Raw genomic sequence first — 13,062 nt, 5'->3', positions numbered from 1 at the left:
CTCTGTGGCACGTGGAATTTTCCCAGACCAGGAATTGAACCTGTGTCCCCTGCATTGGCAGACACACTCTTATCCACTGCAAACCTATAGACTCAATGGATGCCTGCCTTCAGGCAGACTCACTACTCCTACTCACCTGTGTGGGTACATTGAGGACCATTTAGGGACAATGCCAATGCCAGCGTCTAACACAGACACTTGACTGCAGTGCACACCTGAAGTGCTTTCAGTTCAGTCGCTCAGTCGTGTCCCACGCTGCCACCCCATGGACTGCAGCACGCCAGGCCTCCCTGTCCATCACCAACTCCTGGAGTTTACTCAAACTCATGTCCATTGAGTCGGTGATGCCATCCAACCATCTCATCCTCTGTCATCCCCTTCTCCTCCTGCCCTCAATCTTTCCCAGCATCAGGGTCTTTTCAAATGAGTCAGTTTTTCTCATCAGGTGGCCAAAGTATTGGAGTTTCAGCTTCAGCATCAGTCCAGTGAATATTCCAATGAATATTCAGGGCTGATTTCCTTTAGGATGGACTGGTTGGATCTCCTTGCAGTCCAAGGGACTCTCAAGAGTCTTCTCCAACACCACAGTTTAAAAGCACCAATGCTTCGGTGCTCAGCTTTCTTTATAGTCCAACTCTCACATCCATACATGACTACTGAAAAACCATAGCTTTGACTAGACAGACCTTTGTTGGTAAAGTAATGTCTCTGCTTTTTAATGTGCTGTCTAGGCTGCTCATAACTTTTCTTCCAAGGAGAAAGCATCTTTTATTTCATGGCTGCAGTTACCATTTGCAGTGATTTTGGAGCCCAGAAAAATAAAGTCTGTAACTGTTTCCATTGTTTCCCCATCTATTTGCCATGAAGTGATGGGACCAGATGCCATGATTTTTGTTTTCTGAATGTTGAGCTTTAAGTCAACTTTTTTACTCTCCTCTTTCACTTCCATCAAGAGGCTCTTTAGTTCCTCTTCACTTTCTGCCATAAGGGTGGTGTCATCTGTATATCTGAGGTTATTGATATTTCTCCCAGAAATCTTCATTCCAGCTTGTTCTTCATCCAGCCCAGTGTCTCTCATGATGTACTCTGCATATAAGTTAAATAAGCAGGGTGACAATATGCAGCCTTGATGTACTCCTTTTCCTATTTGGAACCAGTCTGTTGTTCCATGTCCAGTTCTAACTGTTGCTTCCTGACCTGCATACAGATTTCTCAAGAGGCAGGTCAGGTGGTCTGGTATTCCCATCTCTTTAAGAATTTTCCAGAGTTTGTTGTGGTCCACACAATCAAATGCTTTGGTGTAGTCATAAAGAAGAAGTAGATATTAGAAGTGCTTTAGGAAGAACAATGCAACTCGATTTAACACTGAGAATGACAGTCTAATTATCTGAGGTCAGTGGCCAGCAACTAGAGCTTACGATTGATTCTTGATAGCTGAACCTGTTTTTCTACATTTGGAGTGAGTCTAGGGGCTGATCTCCTTTAAACAGAGTCATTTTTATATCACCTTTAAGAGCAGAGTTTGGCAAACTATGGCCAGTGGGCTACACCCAGCCCTCTACCAGTTTTTGTAAATAGCTTTGTGAATGACTGTAGATCATAGTCACTATGTATTATCTATGCTACTTACATGCTACAACACCAGAGTTGAATAACTGTGTTTGAGCCTGAATGGACTGTAAAGCCTAACGTATATACTGAAAAAAGTTAAAGTCTCTTTGCGACCTCATGGACTGTAGCCCACCAGGCTCTTCTGTCCATGGAATTCTCTAGGCAAGAGTACTGGTGTGGGTTGCTGTTTCCTTCTCCAAGGGATCTTCCCGACTTAAGTGTTGAACCTGGGTCTCTTGCATTCAGGCAGATTCTTTACCATCTTAGCCATGATATGGTCCTTTATAGGAAAAGTTCACCACCTCCGGATAGCCACATGAGGTTGGCTGTCCCTGGGGCTCTTTAGCATCCCTCTTCTGTGTTTCTTTCCCTCCTACAGGCTGCTGTTGAAATTTGTTTTTAATCACCTTCAAATGCCCAGGTCCCCTTACTTTCTTAGGATGCAGAGGAAAGATGTGTCTCTGTATAAAACGGTCAGTGAGTTGCACTTCTAAAGAAATGTTTAACAAAATATTGTTATAAGTTCAATGTGATATTTTGCAATTTTTCTGTACACCTGGAATTTCTTTCTAACTGAATGTTGAGAAATAAGAAGGAATCTGTCTTTAGGTAGATACATATATTTACAGACACCATAATGTAGAACACATCCATGATAAGGGGCTTCCCAGATGGCTTAGTGGTAAAGACTCTATCTGCTGATGCAGGAAACATGGGTTTGATTCCTGAGTCGGGAAGATTCTCTGGAGAAGAATGTGACCACCCACTCCAGTATTCTTGCCTGGAGAATCTCCGGGACAGAGGAGCCTGGCAGGTTATAGTCCATAGAGTCGCAAAGAGTCAGGTGTGACTGAACCAATTTAGCACACACACATGTTTCCATATGACCCTTTGTAATTTCTGAGTTTCTAATCATGCAAACAAATCACCTTTAAAAAAACAAACTAAAATAGAGAACATTTTTTTTAAAAGAAATAAGTATAGCTGTGTTGCTCATATGAGTTACCCAAGTGATGTAATTGACCAAGATCAACATCCCTGTTGGTAAACACCAGACTTGACTCATGTCTAAACCACAGCCCAGAAAGTACTCAAAAGAGAGTTCGGCTGGAGGCGGGGCAGGGGTGGAATGAAGGCTTTGCTGTGATGGAGATGAGAACATTCTTTGTCTTTTAAAAATCCACTGACTTGGCCAGCAAAGAATTAACAAGCTTCAATCAGAAGCAAACATCAACTAGTTAACGTGTCTGACCATTTCCACTTTGCTCACAGGCTGGCTGCTTACCTTGACTGATGGGTAGGTAAGTGCAACCACTGAAAATTCCAATGCTGTTAAGGGATATGGAAATATAGTGCTTACACTTTAATTATTAAAGCTTAGATTTACAATGAGCTACACCCACTGGTGAGTGTCTACTGCCCGGCCAGACCCCAGGGACCAATTTTAGCACCTATATGCAGCCATCCGGGGAAGCTTTCATTGTGGTGTATGATTCTGTATCTTCCTCCCTACTCTGCTCCTGCTGCCATATTGATAACTCTTCCTCAGAGTGGTATATTACTTTCAATGTTCTTCCTTATTCTTTAACATCCTAAACTTTTTCTGGGAGATAGTAAAGGACAGGGAAGCCTGTAGTGCTGCGTCCATGAGATCGCAAAGAGTCGGGCACAACTGTGCTTCTGAACAACAACAACAACAAAGCTTTTTCCAACGAAAATACTCTACCTGAACTAATTCTCACCTATGCAACTTGAAAGTAACATTTTAATTAGACTAAAACAACCCTTTTTACATTGGAAAAGACCCAGATGCTGGGCAAGATTGAAGGCAGGGAGAGAAGGGGACGACAGAGGATGAGATGGTTGGATGGCATCATCGACTCAATGGACATGAGTTTGAGTAAGCTCCAGGAGTTGGTGATGGACAAGGAAGCCTGGCATGCTGCAGTCCATGGGGTGGCAAAGAGTCAGACACGACTGAGGGACTGAACTGAAAATAACCTTTTTGCACAGACACAGGAATACCCATATTGCAAGTCTATAATGAATATTACAACATGAGTGAATTTTCACAAATTGAACACTAATGTAACCAACCCTTGGTCAAGAAACAGAAGCTTAACTGCTTCCAGAAACCTTCCTCCAGCCCCTGTCTAGTCTCTACCCACTGCTCTCTCCAAAGTATAAGCATTTCTTTGCAGTTTTGGTTTTGCCTGTTTTTATAGCTTATATAAATGGAATCATATAGGATGCTTTGCCTCAGGTTGGTTTCTTTTATTCATCTGAATTGTTGCATGAAACTGTAGACTGCTCACCCTCATTGATGTATGTATTTCTATGAAGTGATGAAATCACAGATTACTTATCCATTGTGCCAGTGATGGGCTTTTAGCTAGTTTGTAGTTTGGGTTTATTATAGGTGGTGCTATGTGGACATTCTTGACATGTTTTCTGAGGAATATTTGTACACATTTCTGTTACCTCTAAGAGTACAATTTCTGGGTTACAAGGTATGCATATATTCAGCTTTAGCACAGTGGTTCTCAAAATTTCACATGAATCAGATCACCAGGAGGGCTTGTTCAATCACAGATCCCTGGGACTCACCTGAGGTTTCTGAGTCAGTAGGTCTGGGGTGAGACCAGAGAATTTGTACTTCTGAAAAGCTCCAGGTCCAGGGACCACACTTGGAAAATCTTTGCTTAGCTGATAGTGCCAAAGAATTTTACAAAGTATTTGTACCAACTGACCCTTCTCCCAACAGCATGTGAGAGTGCCAGTTGCTGCACTTGGTTAGCTTCCTTCTTTTAAATTTTAGCCATACAGTGTGAAAACGAAGGTTATCTCCTTGTAGTTCTAATTCACCTTCTCCTAGTGGCTAATGAAGTTGAGCTCCTTTCCATAAACGTATTGGTCATTTGGATATCTTTTAATGTGAAGTCTGTGTTAAAGTCTTTTGCTCATTTTTCTGTTGGGTTGTCTTCTTTTTTCTTATTGAGTTGTAGGAATTCTTTATTTATTCTGGATCTCTGTTATGGTTGGAGTTTTTATTGCAAGCCTCTTTCCCCTCTGTGGGTTGCCCTTTCACTCTCTTAAAAGTGATGAATAGAAATTCTTAATTTTAATATGATCTAATTCATCTCTTTTTTTTCCTTTTGAGGTTAGTTCTTTTGTGTGCTATTTAAGGATTCTTTGCCTACTTCAAGGTCATGAAGATGTTCTCTTATATTTTTAAGAAGATTTATTTTCCCCCCTCTTATATTTAGATTAAAAATCATCTGAAATTGATTTTTGTGTTTTATTGTGATTCAGTGAGAGATTTTCATATACTAACTTAATCTTCCTTAAGGCCCCGTTTAAAATTCAGTTCTTTGTATCCATTTTTACTACTTTTCTAAAAGATCAATGCCGTATAGAAACTTTTAGCAAATTCAAGAGATCCTTTTAAATTTACAATTGTATTGAAAGCAATACTTCAAATAATAAATGCTTTATATTTACTCAGGATAGACTTACTTTCAATGGAGCCAAATTTAGGGCAGTTATTGAAACTTTTAAGTAACATAAAGCATTTTTTTCATCTGGTGCCAAAACTATAATGCCCACAATAATTTATATTTAATTTTTAATACAGTTATCTATCATGAGTAATTATGTGGGCTGCTCCCAGTATTCCATCGTCTGTCATGTGGTTTTTCTGAAGACTGTGGTTTCTTTGTATAACTACTGGGAATTATTACCTTGCTGATGAATTTCTCTTCTGAGGAGATATCAACTATGAGTTTCCGTGTTGTATTTTTTCACTTTAACTTACAAAACAGGCAGTGTCTGGGTGCTCCCTTTATTTCTGGAAGGTTTAGAAACAAAGCACTCTTTGTGTTTAAAGACATACTTTAGCGAGGTTGTGCTACTTCGTGATAAATACCTTTAAAATTGGCCGAAAGAATTGATTAAAATCACCCTACATGTTTTGCCATGTCATTTTGGAGCAGCTTGCTTTCTTTGGCCAACAACGTGCTGGAATAGTCAAGAAAGCCTCTTGGTATTTGGTGGTCAGACCGGCCATGCCATTTTGAATAGAAGGAATGAAATTTGGCTTAGAAATTAGATTGGCAATTAAGAACTTGTAGAAAGGTTGAAAAATATACAGTACCCCAACAGAAAGCTCTGTTTTTCAGATTCCTTTTTCTCACAGCCAAGAAACAAACCCCTCTAGAATGCAAGCCCCATAAGGGCAGGTTTACTGCTTTATCTCCATCATCCGACGCGAAGCAGTGATTGGCACTTGCAGATGCTTAATTACTATTTCGGAGTTGAAAGTAGGAATGGGCGAGTCCTTGTGCCTTTGAAGGGTGGGTGCAGGTGTGTGTGGAATTCGAGGGCTGGCCCAGGCGTACACCTTTGCCCTCCCTCAGCTCTGAGCCTTCCTGAGGGCCTTCTGCAGGGAAGGTTCAGCCTACACTGGCTGCTTCCTCATCTAGCCTTTTTGAGCTTGTAGATCGTAGAGGACATAGACGGCTCCTCCTGCCCTTAGCCTCCACCCCCAAGGATGAGGAAAGATGAGGTCAAAATTGAAAACTTTTGAAAGCAGGAAGGTTGTGTTCTGGCTGGTAGTAGGATGATTTAGGGAAAATGAATGCAAGATAAAAGAATGAGTCCATTTGTAGACCTGTTTTGGGGGCTTCAACACTATGAAATTTAACAGGAAGAGCTCAAATAATGCAGCTGGCCAGTTATTGATTCAGAACACAAATTACAGACTGTTTCACAAGTTACAAATGATTAAGATTTAACCTAAATTAAAAAAAAAATGAATGAATATAGGATTTGCTTATTATGGTTGTAAGATCTTCATGAAACATCCAAAAGGAAAGAGGCATTTATGGAACTGGAGAAGGAGAGTTATTTAATTTAGAAGGAGAGACATCAAGCATAAATTTGAGGACCATTCAGAGTGGTTCAGGTGCTGGAGGAAAGCACATGGGGTTCATTTTCCTGTCAGTGGGACTTGGGGTTGGAGAGAGAGAGAAAATGAGATGTATAGCATCTCACCTCTGATTTTCAGAATCTAGATCATGTGCCAATTGTTATTGATTTTAGGTGAGCTCAAACCATTGCAGTTCAGCTATTTAATTGGGAGTAATGGCTGAAAGCACTCTACCATCTTACCCTTTCAAGTTTTTATTCCCTGCTCATATTCAGCAATGCATTTCCTGCATGCTGTTCATGTAGTGGTTCTACCTCTGTGATTGCTGTGTGATTCTCTTCTCAAATCCTTTGAAGGGAATAACTTGTTTCCTTTTTAGCTCCCCCTGATGCCTGAGGTAAAAGAGTCTCTGCTTTGTTGTTGATGTTCAGCTGCTAAGTCGTGTCTGACTCTGCGACCCCATGGACTACAGCATGCCAGGCTTCCCTGTCCTCCACTATCTCCTGGAGTTTGCCCCAAATCATGTCCATTTAGACGGTGATGCCATCCAACCATCTCATCTTCTGTTATCCCCTTCTCCTACTGCCTTCAATCTTTCCCAGCATCAGGGTCTTTCCTAATGAGCTGGCTCTTCATATTAGGTGGCTGAAGTATTGGAGCTTCAGCTTTAGCATTAATCCTTCCAGTGAATATTCAGACTGATTTCCTTTGGGATTGACTGGTTTGATCTCCTTGCAGTCCAACGGACTCTCAAGAGTCTTCTCCAACACCACAGTGGGGAGTGGCAGAAAAACTGACTTAGCCATTGGAAAGAGTCAATTAACATACAGCAAAAATTTACTAAACTATTATGTGCTAGGTAATGAGCTAGGTACTCAACAGTGAAGTATAGACCATGGCCTTCCTTTTCTGATCTTACAGCCTAGAGAATGAGTATTTCTCTGTGCTCCACTCTCTTCTTAGAAGGCGATGGCACCCCACTCCAGTACTCTTGCCTGGAAAATCCCATGGATGGAGAAGCCTGGTAGGATGCAGTCCATGCGGTCTCAAAGAGTTGGACATGACTGAGCGACTTCACTTTCACTTTTCACTTTCCTGCATTGGAGAAGGAAATGGCAACCCACTCCAGTGTTCTTGCCTGGAGAATTCCAGGGACGGAGGAGCCTGGTGGGCTGCCATCTATGGGGTCACACAGAGTTGGACACGACTGAAGCAACTTAGCAGCAGCAGCAGTAGCAGCCACTCTCTTCTCTAGGAACTCAAAAGAGAAGTTTATTAAGACACAATGTCAGCTGACTTTCCAGCTGTATAAGGAATCGGTTTCAGGAGAAGAATGGAAACTTTTCATCTAAGATGAGAAATACATAGAGTATGAGCAGATAGGTTATCTTTGAAGAAATACTCCTTTTCTTCTATTAATATTGGAATAACCTACAGTTACTTACTTTCCTAGAATGTTGAAATTAGTGTAGAATACTTTTAGACACCATGCAGTGTAAATGGTCGTTTTTCCCATCCTGCTTGGCCTGAAAATTGGATACGTTTCTAGGAATGTTGAGAAAGAGTGCAAAGAAAGAGAAAGAGGGAGCACAAATTCCAATGAGCCCCTTTCTGATCCAGTCGTGCTGCGAGTTCCTTGTCATGGGCCGTCATGGGAAATTAGAGCCGACAGCTGGAAACTGTTCATATAGATTTTCTATTTTTCCTTTCAAGTAAGCTGTATTAAATCACACCAAAAAGAGCTGACATATTGAAAATCCTGGCTATTGTAATACATTAAGCCCTCTACGAGCCGGCCCGGTTTTCCCCACTTGAGTTCACCTGGCATGGCTGCTCTGTGGACACAGGGGAACTGGCTACATTCTGCAGGCACAAGAGGACATCCCTGGGCTTATCTTGTGTTTCATAGTGGAAAGTCTTTTTGGCTTTCAGTTCCAGCCTTCTCCTTGCCACGTAGCAGCAGGCAGAGCAGCAAGGGTAACGCCGGGCTGCTCTTTGCTTTCCATTGCTACAGCCCCAGATTCTGGTGAAAGCTGAAACGTGGCCAGCGAGAAAGGAAAAATTGGCAAGGATAGCTAACCCACAAGAATCTCAACCTCGGGAAAACTAAATGCAAGGATTCACCTCTAAAACAATAGCCTGCACATCAGTGTGTCTTATAGACACACATTTCCAAGACCAGGGTTGGAATCCTACAGAAGTCTCTGGAGACAGGGTGGAGTTGTCCACAATCAGATGCCAACTTGAAACTGTGCTCAGAGTGTCCTTTTTCCCCAGTGTCCTTTTTCCGTGGTATCACTTCCAGTGATGAGGGCATACGGCATCCCCATCTGAAAATCACTGTCTGTGGGCTGTCCTAGTACATTTAGGCTTCTCCCCTAGTGCTTTTCCGAAAAAGCATTTTTAAAAATAAGAAGTTTATTTTTAAAGACATTTTGTATATCTTATTTTTTTTTTTTTTTGGTTTTTATTTTTGCCTGTTTTTCTAGGAGTGTTTCCATTTCTTTATCTCTCATTACAATGTGCATGACGTGCTAACCAAGAAGGAAAAAATGACGAGTGGAAAGAGTAAGCATTTAGCAAATTATCAAATGAATGGATCATTACTTCCTAAGAAGCAGGCCTCCTGTAATTTTCTGACCACATGTAATTTTCTTATAGAAGCCACTTGACTCTTGGGAGCAAACGAAGCAACTGGGAATTTTGAGAATGATGAGTGCTGCCGTGTGTTTAAGGCTGCGCTTTGGAATAAAACCACATTATCTTTTCCTTTGCTTTGTGGATCTGAATCTATACTGAAATGTCCTGGCGGAATGTAATTCTAATTAGATTATATTCAAGTTCAGTTTTGGAAAAGTTAGGTTACATATGGCCTCCTAAAAAACGTGAGTGGAACTTCTAGAGTTTCTCTCTCATTCTCAGAAATGAGAACTAAAGTTATTTTTAGAGATTACAGTTGCATGGAGACAGTGATCTATTGGTCTGATGCTTCTTTTTATGACACTACCCCTGAAATGTTGCATATTTTCATGCTTAGAAATACCCTCTAACTTTCTAACATATCCTGAGGCTTGCATTGTGCCTAGTCTTTGCTCCATAAATCATATAAATGGCCATTATCCAAAAGCAGTTAAGACCTGACCTGAGGTCTGATCTGTGGAATAGATGTCATGTGGTTCATCTTAGGCTCATGAAAGGATGGTGGGGTTGTTCTTCACAGGTCAGTATTCTGGGCACAAGGCCATGGCAGTTCTTACTCTGCAAGAAACATGCCCCGAGTGTAGAAATAACCCCCAAACTGCCTGTCCCTTCGTGCTTACAGTTCCTCCATCAGCCGGACGACAAACCAAAGAGAAGATTCCATGTCAAAGTTGAGATGATTATTCACCCGGAAATTCAGTTCACCAAGCGCAGAGTCACAGCTCTGCCCAATTTGAGGGGCACTATTCATAGAGAAAGAGTACCATGCCTGGATTATTGAACAGTGCTATCTTTAACCACAAACAAGGTCACAGTGCTACTTAAAATTCATCCTCAAGCCCATGACTTTTAATATAAAGCAGAGAACTTGGATAAGCTACTTGTGCCTGTTGCCCATTATGCCAAGAATATTGGAAAAATTGGCAGCAGATCATTATCCAATCAAAATCAATGTCCAAAACCAAGGCTAGAGGGCGTGAGTGAAAGTGAATACGACAGCCTTGATTCAAGAAGCTCAGAGAATCAGGAACGCCAGACTGTAAGTACATGCATCTGGCTGTGCTTTGAAGGATGGAGAATGTTTTAGAAAACTGACAGTTGGTTTTACAGCTTTCCATGCCCTTCGACCTCCTCTCCTAGCTCTTCCCTGTCTCTTCTTCATCTTTCTCCAAGGTGGCAGAAACTGTGAGTTGACCTCAATTATCTATTTCCCCTTTCTCAATTTTTATAGAACATTTTTAAGTGGGGTACACAGGTCTCTTCTAAACCCACTGCACTTCTCAGTCTCTTCTGTGGTTGGGTGAAGCTGCATGCATAAGTCTTGGACTATAAGCAGGTGTTATGAATGTGCCTTCTGGCTTGCGCCTTTAGGGGGAGCACCCTCAGTCACCTTGGTGGGATGAGGATGACGTAGTGGATCACCGTAGACCATGCGGATGAGGGAAAGGCTCACAGAATGACAAGGCAACAGGGTAGCAGAATCCTGGGTCCCTGACACCTTGATGCCACCACGTGAGCTCTGGATTGCCTATTCCCAGACCATCGTGTGAAACAGAAATAAACTCTGTTTGTCTTGGGTCTCCTTACTGTAGCAGCTGATCCTATACCTAAATAATATATTTCCCTTTCTTCTCCATGGGCCTCCCTCACTCTCTCATCCCTTCACTCCCTCGTCTTTTTCTGCTACTTTCTGTGGGACTGTCCAAAGTGTAGACCAATGACTCTCAAACTTTAGTTTGAATAAATACTGATAAGAGGCTTTTTACAGATGCAGATACCCAGGCCTTGCTTCTAGAGATTTTTGTTTAGGACTTCTAGGATGGAATGCAAGGATCTGCATTTTACAAAGATCCTCAGGTGAGATGAAGATGGTCCATGGGATACACTTAAAGAATCATTGGTATGGAATCTGTGCCTATCCTAAAGTAGATGTTCAACAATGTGCTTAAGAGAATGAGTTATAGTAACTGAGTGAAATAAGTCAACACTTCACAAAGGTTGAACCTACATGAAACTCAAGCAGCTGCTCCTCTAACTCAGCTGCCTTGAAAGTATTGGATAATAGAATGCTTTAAACAATACTATCAAATCAGTTATTTGGCACAATGTAGAAGAAAGCTACTGGTTGATGCATAATTTTAATATCCAATCAGTTGTGATAATTATAAAACTTGAGGATGTAGTTTTTATTATTGGCGGCTCATTTTGGAGGAGTAAATTTTATTGACTAGTCATGTGTCTTCTGGAGAAGGCAATGGCACCCCACTCCAGTACTTTTGCCTGGAAAATCCCATGGGTGGAGGAGCCTGGAAGGCTGCAGTCCATGGGGTCGCTGAGGGTCGGACACGACTGGGCGACTTCACTTTGACTTTTCACTTTCCTGCATTGGAGAAGGAAATGGCAACCCACTCCAGTGTTCTTGCCTGGAGAATCCCAGGGATGGGGGAGCCTGGTGGGCTGCCGTCTCTGGGGTCTCACAGAGTCAGACACGACTGAAGCGACTTAGCAGCATGTGTCTTCTGAGATTTTCAACTATTTGTTCTTGAATGGCAACAATCGTGAAGCTCGAGAAAGGTTTTAGTTAACTGAAAAAATCCACAAGCTATTGTAATCTTCTTATGTGATGAGCTTTGTGCTTGGCATGAGGGATATAAAGATGAACAGAACAAAGACTTGCCCTTAAGCTTCTGCTGTTAGCTTGGAGGATGTAGATAAATATTCTAACCAATACCAAACAGTGTGAAGCCCTCCACTAAAGACAGGCACAGAGATCTGAGGACCAGAGGATAAAAAATGCCTCCCAAAGAAAGAGGAATGGACACTGGGCTGAGCAGAAGCTAGAAAACAGAGAACGTGGTCAGCTGAAGGAAAGGGAAGGATGCTCAGTTCAGTTCAGTTCAGTTGCTCGGTTGTGTCTGACTCTGTGACCCCATGGACTGCAGCGCTCCAGTCCTCTCTGTCCATCACCAACTCCTGGAGTTTACTCAAACTCATGTCCATTGAGTCACTGATGCCATCCAACCATCTCATCCTCTGTCATCCTCTTCTCCTCCCACCATCAATCTTTCCCAGCTTCAGGGTCTTTTCAAATGAGTCGGTTCTTTGCATCAGGTGGCCAAAATATTGGAGTTTCAGCTTCAACATCAGTCCTTCCAATGAATATTCAGGACTGATTTATTTTAGGATGGACTGGTTGGATCTCCTTGCAGTCCAAGGGACTCTCAAGAGTCTTCTCCAACACCACAGTTCAAAAGCATTAATTCTTTGGTTCTTAGCTTTCTTTATAGTCCAACTCTCACATCCATACATGACTACTGGAAAAACCATAGCCTTGACTAGATGGACCTTTGCTGGCAAAGTAATGTCTCTGCTTTTTAATATGCTGTCTAGGTTGGTCATAGCTTTTCTTCCAAGGAGCAAGCATTTTTTAATTTCATGGCTGCAGTCACCATCTGCAGTGATTTTGGAGCCCCCCAAAATAAAGTCTTTCACCATTTCCATTGTTTCTCCATCTATTGGCCATGAACTGATGGGACCGGATGCCATGATATTAGTTTTCTGAATGTTGAGGTTTAAGTCAACTTTTTCACTCTCCTCTTTCACTTTCATCAAGAGACTCTTCAGTTCCTCTGCTTTCTGCCATAAGGGTGGTGTCATCTGCATATCTGAGATTATTGATATTTCTCCTGGCAATCTTGATTCCAGCTTGTGCTTCTTCCAGCCTGACATTTCACATGATGTGCTCTGCATATAAGTTAAAAAAGCAGAGTGACAATATACAGCCTTGACATACTCCTTTCCCAATTTGAAACCAGTTTGTTGTT

The sequence above is a fragment of the Bos indicus genome, chromosome 1, assembly GCF_029378745.1.
Source record: "Bos indicus isolate NIAB-ARS_2022 breed Sahiwal x Tharparkar chromosome 1, NIAB-ARS_B.indTharparkar_mat_pri_1.0, whole genome shotgun sequence".
Lineage (NCBI taxonomy): Eukaryota > Metazoa > Chordata > Mammalia > Artiodactyla > Bovidae > Bos > Bos indicus.
The sequence above is the reverse complement of the archived record's forward strand: the minus strand, read 5'-3'. Positions refer to the sequence as shown.